General features: G+C 40.3%; 1 protein-coding gene across 2 annotated transcripts in view; it reads right to left on the bottom strand.

Moving 5' to 3' along the window:
- The window catches only part of LOC122795581, a 245578-nt gene that overhangs the window by 27765 nt on the left and 200313 nt on the right, over window positions 1–17500 (bottom strand). The window lies entirely within an intron of this gene.

The following is a 17500-nucleotide window of genomic DNA, read 5'->3' as shown; positions in this document are numbered from 1 at the left end:
TTTAGAAATATTTAAAATTCTACAAATAGTAGAACACAGTTCTTGAATTCTTTTTTCAATATACTCATATTAAATGCTGTAGCCGTGATTGTTGTAAATTTTTCTCACATGTAGTGACAAAGCAAACATTCCTGGAGAGTGGGAAATCAGTATTTTACTTTTAAAACTAGGCCCTTGATTCAGTAAAATGTATTTTTCATACATACCATTTTTCATATTCCCAAATGCAGGCACATATCATCCTTCTAGAGTGATTTCTCTTTCAAAGTCACATGCCACACCACTTGCAAAATACTTGGTTCTATTATTGATCACACATGCATCATGAATCCCATTTATAGGAAACATTTTTTAAGCAATATATGGTAGTGTGCTGCTTTCTGTTTTATGGTGCACATTGTTGGCTGACTAATCTGTAATTTGGTCTTTTCTTAATTTCTGTAAAATATTTTTCTAATTACAGTTATAACATGGAAAAAAGTTGAGACTGACTAGGCAGGAATACATTGGCCAGTATTCAATAATCTCAGTGTAGACTCTCCACAGATTACACCTAGTGTACCTGTTACCGCAACGGTGCTCAGCATACTGCAGTGCACAATACATATTAATGAGACATGGCACACCTAAGCTAGGCTTTGTGGCTCACAACATCATTGCTGACCTCAAAACCATGTAAGTGAATGTGGACACTGAGTCCGTGTAAAGGAGAGCACATACCATCTGCGGATTTCCGCGGAATGCCACAATGATCACCAGAGCTGTACCCATCATAGCTGTCAACCTCTTAGATCAAGAAATCTGGACAAAGACTGACATAATGGAGATAATGGCTGACAGATCTTTTAAACTTGGAAATGAGCTAGTATAACAGGATTTGTGTTAAAATGCATTTTCTAAAGGATTTTAAATCTGAAACTGAAGTGTTTGTAATTATTTAGTGAGTTCAGTCCTGTGATAATCCCAGTGATATGGCAAAAAAACACAAATTTTATGAGAAACAGACCAATAATTTAAAATTTGGACATTCTGCAAACATCTGGAGAGTTCAGAGGTATGGTACACATACTACTGAAATTCGTAGAGCAAACTATATTGACAAAAGCCATTAAAAATGTGGGGACAAAGGATCACAACTAGGGACCATACCTCTCAACCTCTTGGCACAAGAAATCTGGACAAAGCATGACATAATGTGGGGGCAAAGGGCCAAAAGTAGGGACACATTTGAAATAAACTTAGAAAGTTGCTAGAATAACAAAATTTATGTTAGCGTGCATTTTCTGAAGGACATGAAGTCTGAAACTCAAAGGCATGTCATTATTTAGTGACTTTGATTTTCAGATCATACTAGTGATTTGTCAGGAAACCATAACTTTTATGAGGAATGGGGCAAAAATCTGGACATTTTGTGAAAATCTGGGCAGTTGAGAGGTATATTAGGGACACACTTATTAAATATTGTTCTTACAAACTTAGACAATTAATAGAATGACAGGATTTGCATTCCCATGAATTTTCAGAATGCTAGGAAGTCTGAGACTCAAATATCTGTCACTATTTTCAAACTTAAACCCTCAATACTTTAACAATGATTTGCCAGAAAACCAAAATTGTATGAGAAACAAATGAAAATATGAGGCAAAATCTGGACATTCTGAAAAAATCTGTACAGCTGAGAGGTCTGGCTGTACAAATAGCTGTCGTTCTGTTAGTGCAACATATCTGCACAGAGGCCAACTTAATGACAGGACAAATAACCAGTAATAGGGAGATGTTTGACATAGATGCCACATAGGAATGTGTTACAATGTAACACTCTCAACTTCTTAAAGTGAGAAATGTGGACAAAGCCTAAAAATAGGGAGACAAAGGGTCAGAAATAGGGACAAATTTTAAATATTCCATGTCCAAATTTATGAACTTGATAGAATATATAGGTTGCACATTAGCATGAACTGAAGAGCATGAAGATTGAAACTCAAATGTCAATCATCAGTTACTGACTGCACTCTGTAATGACATGCCAATGATTTGTCAGGAAAACATGTTATGAGAAAAAGATCACAAATATGAGACAAAAACTGGACATTCTGCACAGATGAGGACAGTTGACAGGAATGCACCCAAATGTCTGTAATACTGGGTCACAACAGTCCAGAGATCATCCCAGTGATATGGCAGAAAGCCACATATTTGATAAGAAAAATATCTGAACATCCTGGGAATATCTGGACATTTGAGAGGTATGAATCTGAAGTATATGGTCCAAGCACAGTACAGGACAGTGTACCTACAGTGCTGAGTATTGTGATATCCCATTCTTGGCATTCTGTACTGAAGCTATGTTATGTAACAGGACATGGGACTGCCATGCAACATGGTCACTCAGGGGAAGTGTGTGTATTGAATAGGGACACACAGATAAACTGTAGGAATGAACACAGGGAAAGAGTACAGGGGAAACTCCTGCATGTTCAACAGAGGAGGACATGTCAATGGAAGATGGTTGTAGCAGCAACACCAAGCACATATCTATATGGTACAGTATGGATTGTACAGTGAAAATGTATTGTCTGTGACTGACACATAAGGTGACATAACAATGGGAAGGATGTATGTGTGAGATAACCATCCTTACATGAATAATTCAGAGGACATCAATCAGGGATCTGACTTACAATTGAGGTAGGGTGCATATTGGGAAGCTGTGCAAACTGACATACTTGAATATGAGTGTACTCTCAGCAGAGGTCTCCAGTACAGTGGCCACAGCTAAAGGATCATGGCAAACATTACAAAAACCAACAACAGTCATGGACAATATCTGAATAATACCACCACTAATCCCATGCCCATGATATAACATATGTGATGTGGAGTGAAAACAGATGAGCCTACACACACACTGGACAACTAGTATGATACATCCACACTCTGTGAGAGTAACCACGCACACTGTCCTGGTAATGTAATATCTGCAGGAGGTGTTAGGAGAGACATTGCTATACTTATATGTGACAATATGGGCACTACAAATTAGTTGCCTTGTGTGCATGGCATATATCAATGGCACAATTCACATTGTCACAAATGATATATATCCCATTAATGTTGTCAAAAACCTATGTATGCAGTGTGTGCATAAAGTGAACAGGTAGCACACATGCATCTGGTGTAACAACTTTGTTGTTATTCTGCACCATCAGACAGTCATGTATACCCCACAGAAAGAATACTTAGATATGGACAATAAGCTGTGTTATAGCACACTGTCATAAAGGTGGTGCACTTATATTACACATCACTGGAACATGTGTAGGGAGGTACATGGAGAAGAGTGCATTGTACTCAGTTATTGGTGTGATGAAGGCTGGGAACCATGTTGTTAGTATGCCCTCTGATATGCATGTCCTTCACATACCCAGTACTTGTGTTACAGTCAAGGGAGTAGTCAGTACTGTGACCATACGCTGACAGATGTACCAGTTACCATTTACCCCAGAACACAGGTCACATACCTATTGGTCTGATTATAGGGTATGATGTCCACATAATACTTGGGTGATGTGTCTGTTTTCTGATGCAAGGCATCCCTCCATGTGTCTCTACAATGCAGGTGTTGTCATGGCTGTGGCCACAGCCTCTGGTATGTGTTGATACTGTATGTATTATAATAACACCATATTGGTAGTCAATGATTGCCCACAAGCTGCAGTTCTTCAGGCAGCTGTTTGGACACAGCATGTGTATGTCATCTGTGATGTCCATCACTTAACCAAGGGGCAGGCAAGGGCCTAGCTGACACTCCTGATGTACTGACCTGATCACTGGACCTGAGATATATGTCACGTCACACATTTCAACATAGTGAGATGTTAGTATGTCATACACCAGTCTAACCATTTGGTGATACAGCTGTTTATGGCCACATGTGACAGTGTTGATTGAATACCACAGTGTGACTTTTTGTCAAATGCCTTCACCTGTTCAAGTTCCACAAGATGATACTGTTGTCATCATGCATGCCCTCAATGACCTCATTGAGGACATCAATCAGATGTAATGGACCTGACGTAGCAGTAAAAACTCACACAAGTCTGTTGCATACACCTGGAAAATTACTAGTATACATGTAGAAGAGGTCCATGATGACATGTTAGTCTACCTCACAGTGGAAGAGTGTCAGGATGTCTCTATATATGCATGCATCAGGTGCTGCCCCTGATTGCAGGTGGATGCATGTTGATGTACACCCTTGTAGGGGAACATAGGCCATGTGGAGGGTGTGTTGAACTGTGCATTCCACCACATCAGGAAGGTGTATGTGCAGGGTCATGCCATAGCTGATCTGTGATGTTATCACAGCACATTGGCTCCATATGATAGGCCTGGAGGAAGGCAAGGCAGTGCATGTTGCCTATTGTGATCTGGCCTAGGGTTTTGACACAATCACACATGCAGGTATCATTGAGAAAAGCCCCACGCTGGGGACTTAACCTTTTGTCAGTTGATGGATAAAAAATTTGCTCACTGACAGAACACGTCATGCGACAGTTGGTGAATCATCCTGTACCAGTAGAGCTGTCACCATTGGCAAACATCAGGGATCTGTGCCTGGCCCTTCACTATTTGAACTGTATTTCTCAACAGTTCAGGCTAATGTATATGACCTTTGGTTTATGAAGTTTGTTGCATATTGTGTGCAATCATTGAGTCCACCAATGGTGATAACATAGCACAGGAGGTGCTACCACATACAACTAAATAGTGACAAAGGCACACAATCTACATATAGATTCAGAAATGTGTGCTTGTAATGTTGTCTGCCTGAAAAGTGGAGTTTCATGTTAATCACAGCTTTGTCAACAGTCTATGCAGAAACCCAGTGATGTAAGCACTGGGAACACATTAAGATAGTAATCTGAACTTTGACCACCAAGTGTCCAAACTGTTACTGAAAGTATCTGTTGTGCACATCATAAGTCACACCATCATACTGAAATCTTAGGATTCTATGACAGCATTGTACTCAAATTGCAGTACAGCACTAATAGAGTATAGTGCTCTTTTTTACATGTATCTCACTAGGCACATGTAGGAGCTGGAGGGACCGCAGGGCTTTCTCAACAAGATAACACAGAGTCTAGACAACATGCCATAAAGTATGTAGATAGATTAAAAGCCATGTCATTGTAAACGTTATTGTATAGGATTATGTGACGTCTGCCTGGCAAGAGCATTCACTATAACATTGTGAAATTTTGATGTTATCAACTGTCCAACTGTCAAAAGCCAATATAAGTCAAAGGTACAATGACCAGTTAGTTCAACAACAGAAATGCAGCTATACAAAGTGTGATGCCCCTGCACTGGCCCAGTAATCAAGGAGCCTCAATCCTCACCACTAGCACCACTGAGGTACATGTACATTGGGAGGATGACAAGTACACACACAGTAAACTACAATTTCCCTTAAGAGCACACAGAGATCACAGTTAGTCTGGGGCTGGTTTCTCCCTCTCTCTCCAGATCCCCAGTAAGACTCCCACTGGCACAGGTATAAGGTTAAGATTGCAGCCAAGTGTTCAAGCCAAAACCTCCAGCACCCTCTCTGTCCAACCAGTGCTTCATGTCCCTGCCCATGTAGCTGACACACACACACACACACACACACACACACACACACACACACACACACACACACACACACACACACACACACACTTTGAGATTTGATTTATATGCAAACACACAGAATCTCCTGGGGCAGGCTGGTACAGGTTCACTAGCTATGCCCCCTTCTGCCCAGACTATAAGGTAGTACTGGCTCCCACTAACCACTCTTTATCAGCTACTATAAGGCCCTTCCCAAAGGATGACCAATTCTACTGTGTAATATTACTATTATCCAAACGGTAAGTGTGTCTAAGACTAAGGCTATTTAGGTGTGGCTTATACAGTGTCACCAGATACATATGCAAGTACTCTAAGAGCCTAAATATCTCTAAACAAACCAGCCACAATTAAAAGGTTTAAATATATTTAATAATAAATAAAAGAACAAGGCAATGCCCAATAACTTAACACAGTGACAGCAGAGTTCAGAATCACATGAAATACTTTAAAACAACATTGCAGGACAGTCTCACATAAATACAGAAAACATCTAAACTAATTTTTACTGCATTCATATCCATATCTAAGATATACTATGCCCTAAATGACTTACTTACAGAGCAAGGCAAATACAGATGAGAAGTGATGATGAGAGGATGTTTCTAGGTCCAAAAACAAATACAAAATGCACAGACTCACTCTCTGAGATAATTCTTAAATTACTATCAAACATTTCTGCTGGGTTATTTCAGATTGCATCATTCTTTGTCACCTCTGTCTTCAGTTCCCAGATTAACAGAAACTTAAAATTTAGCACCTCTGTGTCAGAAATACTTATCTCCCAGAAGTTTGCCTGGAACTGGAAGTCGTAAAACAGTTAAGCACTTTTACCTTTGAAACCTGTAATTATTTCTGTTTCCAGGCAATAGAAAGACCTCCTCGCTCTAGACATCCTGTCTCTTTGCATTAGCTAACTTTATAGCACAGTCATAAACAATTTCAACTTATTTTCTCAGAGTTTTGCAAGTTAACTCTACGTGTTCCAGCTTCTGCTATGAAAACATACATTTGCACAGGCATATAGTTTATACACATTTCTGCTCTTTTTCAGCAGGGTACATTGTAGTTACATTCTTGAAGCTCAGTACAGAACATACAGTTCAACACACACTTCTGCAACAGTAGTTTAATATACACATAACATAGTTTTCTTACATTTGTAAAACAAACATACAAATCATATTACTATTCACAAATGACATAGAATTATTTACAAAATTCCAGCTAGCTGGGGTGGCAGCCTTCACACTAAGCACTAAGTTAGCTATGCACCCTGAGCATTAGGCATAACTTTTGTATCCCTGAATTCAAAACATAGAAAACAGGGATGGGACACAGTTATCATCACTTGCACATGGTGTTGGGGGGAGGGATAGAAAACCTAGGCTGACACTGAAGGTCAGTGAGAGTGTGAGTAAGAAGGAGAAGAAGGCAGACATTGGAATAAAACAACAAATGGCCAGTGAGACAAATGGAGTAACTGTTATTTGTGTGTCTGTAGGGGTCCTCCAGGTGAAATTGATGTGTGAGTGCCTGCATGAACACAGCCAAGCTCTGTGCTAGGTCTATGTCTTGGTCTGTCGAACAGGTGTGAACTGTGCATGGTAGAGGTGGCAGGTGATCATTGTCATCCCTGACTACATGAACTGGCTCTGCCAGGAGTTGCACTGGCACGTCCATGCCCACGGTCAGATGCGGTGCTGCTACCCGAACATGACTGATGTCTGCTAGATGAGCTTCCTACAAGGGGATGCACAGGACCACACTCTCATGGCCTACCATGTCTGGGTGTGGAAAATAGACTCACTAATGGAGCAGTGGAACTACTGCCACTATTGGAGCATGATCGGTCACTGCCACATTGGCTGACAGCAGATGATGATGTTCCATCACAGACACTGCTCATTCCATGTCAGACACCCATCGGTCCATCACAGACACCCCTCATTCCAACATGTCATTCATCCGATTCAGTGAATCAGCAACACAGTGGAGTCAGTCATGCATGTCAGACTGCCACATCCACAACCCTTAGCATTTATCTGGAGCACCTATTGGAATGTGCCTGTGTCTCCATGATGGCCCTAAACATACACTGAGTGGCACGGGAGGTAACACATGCAACAGGTGGAGGAAGGGCAGCAGGCCCCCTCTGAGCACCCCTATCAATCCTTCCGGGTGGCACCTCACCCACACTTTGGCTACAGACAGCCTCAATAGCACTGAAGCCACAGTAGCCACACTTCCTTGATCAATGTCTTCGTCCTCCACCTGTCTGATATCTGTTGGCTCAGTGGACTGGGTAGGCATAGGCCTACTGGCTTTGTCCAATGGAATGCAGTGGATGGCTGTATGTCAACCTCTGTGTCAAATTCACCCTCTGCAGCCCCTGACTGTGCCTCAGTTTGGCCACCATCATCATCTGAGTCTGCTGATCCACTGACATCAGGTGGTACAGGGCCCACACTCCCATTCTCATGATGGCCTGTGATAAAAAACATGAAACACATGAGTACATTAATACCTGCACTATTATAGCTCAATATATGTTAACAAACTAACAGTACTGCCACTATTACAGACAGTACAGCAATATGCACAACAGGCTTCAGATCAAGTCACAAACTACAATATTTCTTTAAATCGCTCAGCATTACTGACATAAAAATATTTGGCTTACCATCTGCAGAAGACATACTGCACTGTACTCCAGATGGTCCAGGAAGAAGTTAAGCAAGCTGTAAAGGCAACATCATCACAATTAATGGTAACACAGGGGGTAATACATTTACTCCTGTATATCTGTATTAATGGTACTTTGAACAAGAACGTGGCTGACAACTCCAAACAAAGCTTACAACTGCAGCAATTTTCAACCCCCTAAACAATATATGTTGATACAGAATGAACGTATTAATTTCAATTGTTTTACTATACAAAATTTTCAGTTGCTGAGATATCAAAGCTTACCTGGAAGCTCCTCCTGGGAAGTGCTTGCTGTCTCAGAAGGTGTTGTGCCCACATCCAAGGACATATTGTACTGCACTCTCATGGGAGCTATCTGGATCTTTCTGACTGGCCAGGGACTCTTCATTGGAGGTCAGAGGTGGTTCCCTAAAAGGCCATCTCCCTGTATCCATTTGGTCATGGACCACTTTAGTTTTTCACCTCCTTGCATGTGTTATCATGTCAGTGGCCCTGTGGTACAACTGCTTGTATGTTCTGCTGTGGTCACCCACAGCACTGACATCATGAACAATCTGCTGCCATATTCACATCCTACAGTTCATATCTCACCATCTCTTTTCCAGGAGAAAAGTACCATGTTGCTAAACCCATCAAATATTATTTTATTTTCAGAATCAGTGAAGGGGGGGGTCTCCATGGATTGCCATGCCTGAGTGACATACTTGTAGCTGTCCTGAAAGTATCACATAACTACAAAATAACTGTTTTCAGATAAAACAGAAAAGGTAGCCAGTCAGTATTACCCACTGGAGAAACATAAAACAGTCTAGAGATGTGAAATTCTAAAATTCTAACAACAGGCAAGATGCAAAGCAAGGAGAGTAACAAAAGCAACATATCCTTGTTGTGCCATAACAATGAGTCACCTTTGCTCCCCCCAAAGAGCAGTCAGTTCTTGTTTGTGCCATAACAGTAACTCATCCTTGCTCCCTCTACAAAAGAACAGGCAAATGACCCATTTTGCTAACAAAACCTCTTTGAAATGCTAAAAGAGATATCAAAGGACCGGTTCCTTACACATTTGTACATATTTATCACCCAACATTCTATTTTCATGTATTGTCAGTCATGCGTACTTCTGAAATGGCTTGACAAACATGCCCATGCCATTAGTACACTTCTAGCTAATGTATGTGGATAAAAATGTAAAAGCCTTTGCTTCACACTATTCTTAAATATATTCATGATATGCAATATGTAGGGGACAAAATGGTAGCAAACCTACTGAAGTTCGGTACTCCTCTGTGCAGATATATCCTGAAGAAAAAAGCATTTTTGCAGTCTTTCAAACATATACAACTCTGCTCACCATCAGTTTGGCTATCTACACGTTTGCTTTTTTATAATAGTGTAGATTATTAATGGAGTACATGTGTCTTTGTCTGTTTTTCATAGATACAAATTACAGAATAAGCAGATGAATCACATGCTAATCAACCAATACAACACTGTGGAGCTATTTAACAAGCTTTAAAGCATCAATGTAGACTCCATCCTGGTTTTTCTGCAGATGTCAAAACTTTGGATTACAGACAAAGATGGACTGTTAGGGACTGATGCTGCTTTACTCCATTTGTATGTGCCAGAGGCTGAAGCCAATGCTATTGCTGCTGCCAATAGGCCTAGGCCAAGAAGAAGAAGAGTTTGCAGGCCACGTTTAGCTTATCACAACCTACATGATGCAGAAATTATAGAGTGCTACAGGGTGAACAGGGACACACTACAGGAACTTTGAGACCTTTGCTGCCTTAAACTCAGAGCCAACCAAGGGGAACCCATCCCAGTGGAAACTAAGGTACGTGTATCCTTAAAATATTAGCTACAGGTACCTTTCAGAGACCAACAGAGGATATGCTGGGGGTATCACAGGCACAAGCATCCTGAATCCTCCACCAATTCCTGGATGCTGTGCTCCAACATGCCAGTGAGCACATATATTTTCCCCATAGTTCTGAGAAGAGGGACATAAAGATGCAACAGCTCTACCAGGTAGCCCACTACCCTGCAGTACTGAGTGCCACAGATTACACTCATGTAGAAATGAAGGCACCACCTAGGAAACAGGGTAGGCTCTACATTAGCAGTGAGGGCTAGTATGCCAAGTCATGTGAAATGCCAAGGGAATCATCTTGAATGTGTGCTGGGGGGTTGGGAGGGTAGCCTAATGGTTAAGGTGTTTGCCTTACAAACACAAGGTGCAGGGTTTGAGGCTCGCAAGGGATAATTGGCTAGGCTTAAAATGGCTCACAAGGGCAGTTAGCTTAGTACTAATCTATGAACCTATGAACATATGAACCTATGAACCTATGAACCATGACTCACATATCTGGCACACATCTCAACTGCATCAGATGTTTGCTAGGGGGGATAACCCACAGGGTAATCTACGAGGATGCAGGCTATGCACTGGAACCGTGGCTGATGACACCCATCAGAAACACACACACACCCATGGAAGAATACCATAATGAGGCATATGCTCAGACCAGAAATGTCATAGTCCATGTGTCTGGCCTGCTGAAGTCATGCGTCCAGTACCTAAATACATCTGGGGAACCCTGCAGTACAATCCACGGACATGTACAGAAATTGTCACAGTATGCGTCATGCTACACAACATAATCTTGAGGAAATAGCTGCAGCAGGATCAGCAAATTGGAAGGAGCACACATCACACCATCAATACCAAGGTGACCACAGCCATAGGCAGATGAGAAGTCAGAGGGGGAATCACCAGCTGCTGTGGGTGTAGACAGACATAAGCAAGCTCAATATGCCTTTGCTTTGGCTAAGAGACAATGCATATCATACTCACTCACCACCAAGGGGCCTAAAGCCTTCCTCCTACTCACATATATATATATATATATATATATATATATATATATATATATATATATATATATATATATAATAACATTGATGCCAGGCAACTCACACAACCTTTACCTTCCCGTGTTTTGGCTGTGTACTGCTTGCATCAGACAGAGTCAGCCCTGGGTTAACACCGTGGCAACAGCTGCATTTACAAGGTAAGTCCTGAACCTAGAGTGTATTGTTTAATAATATTATGGCATATCCTTATATTTCAACACTCGTTACGGTAAGCAAGTAAAAGGTGGAGATTTGTACAAACATTACCGTAACATGTGACACCAGAGACTTATTTGACTTATATTTGTACATTAATAAGCAGTAGTCCTCAGGCATCAAAGATTCACAAAGCCATACCACTCAAAAGTACTGATGATCACTGCAGGCCCTTGGTTTAGCATCATATGTTTGCACTGGAAAATCACTGAAGGCAGAAGTTAGAAAATAATGATACACATTGTAGTTTCTGACTTCACAACCCTCACAAGATCAATCAACAAGCAGGATGCAAAATGAGGAGAGTAACAAGAGAAACATATCCTTGTTTGTGGCATAGCAGTAACTCACCTTTGTACCCCCTCCAAAAGAAGAGTCCAGTTGTGTTTGTGCTATAACTGTAACTCACCTTTGTACCCCCTCCAAAAGAATAGTCCATTCATGCTTGTGCTATAGCAGTAACGCACCTTTGTACCCCCTCCAAAAGAAGAGTCCAGTTGTGTTTGTGCTATAACTGTAACTCACCTTTGTACCCCCTCCAAAAGAAGAGTCCATTCGTGTTTGTGCCATAACAGTAACTCACCTTTGTACCCCCCTCCAAAAGAAGAGTCCATTCGTGTTTGTGCCATAACAATAACTCACCTTTGTACCCCCCTCCAAAAGAAGAGTCCATTCGTGTTTGTGCCAGAACAGTAACTCTTCCTTGCTCCCCTCCAAAGAACAGTCCATTCTTGTTTTTGCCATAACAGTAACTCACCTTTGCTTGCCCCAAATGAAGTCTATGCTTGTATGTGCCATAACAGTAACTCAGCTTTGCCCCCCCATAGAACAGTTGTACCCTTGAATACACACAGAACACCAGTACAGAGTCTACACAGTTGCTTCCTACTTTGTTGAATCACTCCACCATGTTTCCTGGGTTCATTAGCATGCTATCCAGCTGCTTATGCAGCAGTTAGCATGCTACTATGTTTAACTGTTTTCCATGGGGTGTGTACGCCTCTACATGGCACTTATTGAATTCATATCTTACTATGTCCATGTGCACATCGCACAGCAACACAAACACAGTGAAATACAACTGGGTAGGCTTTGTTGAATCCCCCAATTGTGTGACTCTTTAGATGTTATATAGTTAATTCCCTTTTCTTTAGCAATTAACTTGTGAGATGGTACAAGATAATTATATAACTGGATTTGCTCTTCCTAAGAAGAAATGACACAAGCTACAAACACTGTTCATAAGACATAAACATGACACATTTTCATAGGTTCATAGGTCCATAGATGTTTATTATGCTAACAACCACAAGGGTCTTTTTAAGCTTATCCATGCATCCCAAATCTCTGACAAGTTCTGATACCCTTGATAAGTGTAAGCAGGGGTTCAGGAGATGAAACATTTACAAGCAGGGGCCTGGGAGATGAATTCCCTGTTCCCCATCCAGTTAGCCAAGTTGAACTCGAATTGGGTTAGGGAAGAACTCTGCTTCACATGGATGAGGAGCCTGTTCCATAGACAGGGTAGACTCTGGGATGTATACTTGTTTCTCCAGCAGGTCCTATTTATATCACAGGCATGGATTAAATCTTTAGAACATGCAATTCTGGTGCTGTTTGTTTTGTAGATATACAGGAGGTCCATCAGAGTGAGGTCTGGCAATGTCCTGTATGCCAGGCATAAATCTCCCCTCAAAAGCCTGTAGGAGACAGAATACAGGGATAGGACCTTGAGTGAGGAACCTCTGTGGATATTCCAATTGTTGGATATGCCTGGTTAGTTACATACCAAATGGGGCATTGTACTCAGTGATAGGGCTGATGAATACCAAATACAATGGAACAATTACTTCCTTGGACTTAGATGCCATACCTTTGTTCATAAGTTGTGCAACATAGACTGATTTCCTCACTACTGTAGATGCATGATGGTCAAAGGCTAAATTACTATCTATGTGTGTCCCTAAGTCCTTGACTACTGGGTCAGCTCTAAGGGGTGAGTTGTCAATATGATAGTTACCAGGGGTGGATGACTTTCCAAAGGATACTATTAAGCATTTCTTGGCATTTAATTTTAGACCATACCTCTGAAACCAGTTGTTTGTCTGCATCAGCCACTCCTGGAGAACATTTGTGCCAGTGTGGGATTCAGTGACAGCTCCTAATTTGCCATAGAGAACACTGATATTGGCCTTGACTTCAGAGAAGTAAATGCCAAAAAGGAGCAGTACAAGGACTGATCCCTGAGGGACTCCACTTGTGGCAAGTCCCTTTGTAGAGGTGAACATCCCATTTCTAACTTCCCAGGTCCTGTCTGCGAGCCAGTTGGCTATCCACAGGGTGGCATATGAGTTTGTACCTCACCTCTTGAGATTGTCAACAATTCTCAAGTGGGGTACTGTATCAAATTTCTTGGCCAGGTCAAGGTAGGCAGTGTGAACCATTTTCCTCTTATCCATTGCTTTTGTTACCTTCTCAAAAAAGGCCATCAGTTTGAGTAGGCATGATCTCCCCTTGATGAAACTAAACTGGGTTGAATACAGTGTCTGGAGGTTTACTATATCTCTGCCTGATCGTTTCCAAGATAATTCTTTCCATGGCTTTACATGTAAGACAAGTGAGACTTATGGATCTGTAGTTTCCATGGTCTGTAGATGGCCTACCTTTGTGCAGAGGAATGACCGTTGCTGTTCTCAATTCATGAGGCATGAAGCCTATTTGGAGGCTACAGTTAAATAGTAATTCCAGAGACCTTGATAGGTCATGATTATTGCTATTTAGAAGCCATCCTGGGATATCGTCTGGGCATATTGATGCAGTGGTCTTAGAGAGAGCATTAAGGGCCTGTTCCCTAGTGAAAGTAGGGGGAGTTATATTTGATGGTATTTCCTGAGAGAAGGGTGAGGGGGAGAGAGGGGTAAAGCTGGAGCTGAATTTATCAGCCAGGAGGTTTGTTATATCTTCTGGCTCATTATAGGTGGGTCCATTTACAATGAGCTCTACACATAATTGTGTATTGCCTTTGAGGTTTCTTATATTAGAATTAATAGACACTGTATCATTTCCTTATGAATAAAAATTCCATTAAATGAAAACTACCTAAGCAACATAAATTTAAAATTTTCCATTTTATAATAAATTATTTTCTTTGTCCAAATAAGAAAAAAATGCATTATACTAAAAAAGAAAATCAGACTTTCCAGACAAGTTTTTTTTTTTTCATTATGTACTCTGTCTAAACATGTTTATTTTCCAGATTATGGACAATGGCTATCTTATTGAGTCTGTTCTTACTCAACTTGTATGTCCAAACAGAAAATATGCAGTATTAGAACAGACCAGGATCTATCATGCACTGTTACAAATAACAAACTAAAAATGTCAGCACAGTTGGAAAAACTTAGAAGCTATGCAGATAAATATAAAGAAAAAGTACAAAATAAGCAATTTATTTATGACCCAAAAAAGTTTTATAGAGAACTGGGAAATAAGGTAAAAGGAAATGAAAGACCACCCAAAAAAGAAGAAATAGATACATTTTGGAAAAGTATCTATGAAGATCCTGTGGAACATAATAAAAACACTAAATGGATCGAAGAATTAAAAGAGAGAATAAGAAGTTTAAATGTATAGGATATGAAATGGGATGAAGTAACAGCCAGAGAGATTGAAAAAAAGTTAAGAAAAGCCTCTAATTGGAAAACCACAGGCCCAGATGTAGTACCTACCTTTTGGTTAAAAGTATTAACATCTTTGCACAAGATTTAGACAAGAGTAAGAACTATTTATATGTGCACCCCAAGCAGACACCAACCTGGCTAACAACAGGAAAAACAATACTCCTACTTGTGTGAACCTGCAAGCTTCCCTAAAAATATTAGACCAATAACTTGCCTTCCATTAACGTATAAGCTATACATGGGAATTGATGCTGACAGAGTTTATAGTCATTTAGAAGAAAACTCAATTATGACAGTAGAACAAAAGGGCAATAAAAGAAAGTCATATGGAACAAAGGATCATTTGTTGTTAAATAAAGTTATAGTGGAGAACTGTAAAAAGCGGAAGAATCTAAATATGGCATGGATTGACAACAAAAAAGCATTTGATAGTATTCCACATTCATGGATAAAAGAGTGCTTAAAAATGTATAAGATACACCCTGCACTGACTGACTACATTACAGTGACCATGAAACAGTGGCAGACCACTTTGCAATTAAGCCATGATAAAGGACAAATTATTATCCCAAGGATAAAAATTCAAAGGGGGATAATCCAGGATGAATCTCTGTCATTGTTGCTATTCTGCCTTGCCCTTAACCCATTAAGCTGTTTACTTGACAGCTTAGACCATGGCTACAATTTGGCTCCTAGAAAACAACAAAGTGTAAAGACTTCTCATCTTCTCTTTGTTGATGATTTAAAACTGTATAGCTCATCAGCTGAGGAGCTGAAAGCACAACTGCAGATTGTCAAAACTTTTTCAGATGATATAAGAACGTCATTTGTTTTTGATAAATGTGCAAAAGCAATATTTAAAGCAGGAAAATCGCAGCACCAAGAAAACATCAGTTTGGGTCAAGAATGTGATATAAAAGAACTTGAGTAAGAGGGAGTGTATAAATATTTGGGAATTGATGAAGGATCAATAATAAAACATGAACAAATACAAATAAAACTTAGTAAGGAATACCTTAGAAGACTTAAATTAATCCTGAAAACTGTGTTGACATCTAGGAACAAAATCCAAGCTATAAACCATGTTGCTCTTCCTGTCCCAACTTACAGTTTTGGAGTGATTGACTGGCCCAAACCATGTTGGATAGAGTAGATAGGAAAACAAGAAGGATGCTTTATGCTCACCAAATGATTTATAAAAATCAATGTATACCATGATTATATATTCCCCATTCCGAAGGAGGGATGGGCCTCCTTGAAATTGATTACATGTATAGATCTGCAATCATGGGACCCCACACCTATCTGTTGACCTCACAAGACCCAAATGTAGTGAAAATTTTGAAACATGAGAATAAATCTAAGATGACTTCTCTCCTTAATCTAACAGAAGCATATTGGTGTCAAGCAGGAATGGAAATCAAACCAGTAGATAAAAATCAGGCAGCAACTGAATGTGCCAAAAAACAAAAGAAAGAATATAAGGTGAAGGACCAGATGAGAAGGCAAGCAATGTGGAAAATGCATAAATATAGCTGTAAGTATAGAAAACATCTGGAAGAACCTCATGTTGATTGGGAAGGAACACAGGAATGGTTAAGGAGAGGCGAATTCAAACCAAGAGATGAAAGGTTAATATTGACGGCCCAAGATAGTGGGCTACGTACACACTGGTTTACAAAGTCCATTGAACATGTGGGACAAACAGACAAATGTAGGTTTTGTAAAACCAAATTGGAAACATTTTGTTGCTGGTTGTGACATACTAATGGCAGAAGGACTGTATACTGAAAGGCATAATAATGTGGCAAGACTGTTGCATTGGGAATTGTGCAAACATTATGGTATTGAAGTGGCTGGAAAAAACACTGGAAACATGAGCCACAAAGCATCATAGAAAATTATGAAGTTTATATCACATGGGAACACCCATTACCAACAGTGCAAACAATAGATGCTAGAAAACTGGATATAGTAGTCCAAGAAAAGAAAACAAAAGTAGCAATGATCATTGAAATCGCCACACCCAGTGACTACAGTGGCTTGTGTACAGAGAGACGCAAAGTCATAAAATATCAGGATTTGCAGGCAGAAATGAGAGCAATGTGGATAAATGATATCTAGACAGTTCCAATAGTAGCAAGAACAATGGGTCTTATAAAAAGGAATCTACAATTGTATTTAGATATGTTAACAATCCATGCAACCCCATACTAATTGCAGAAGGAGTCATTACTGGGCACATTGCAGGTGCTGCGAAGAGCACTTCTGGTTGACATCAAAGATTGAAACAATACTAATTT

Source organism: Protopterus annectens, chromosome 2.part2 (genome assembly GCF_019279795.1).
Source record: "Protopterus annectens isolate FY-2018-M chromosome 2.part2, PAN1.0, whole genome shotgun sequence".
NCBI classification, from domain to species: domain Eukaryota; kingdom Metazoa; phylum Chordata; order Ceratodontiformes; family Protopteridae; genus Protopterus; species Protopterus annectens.
This window is presented reverse-complemented; position numbering and strand designations above follow the sequence as displayed.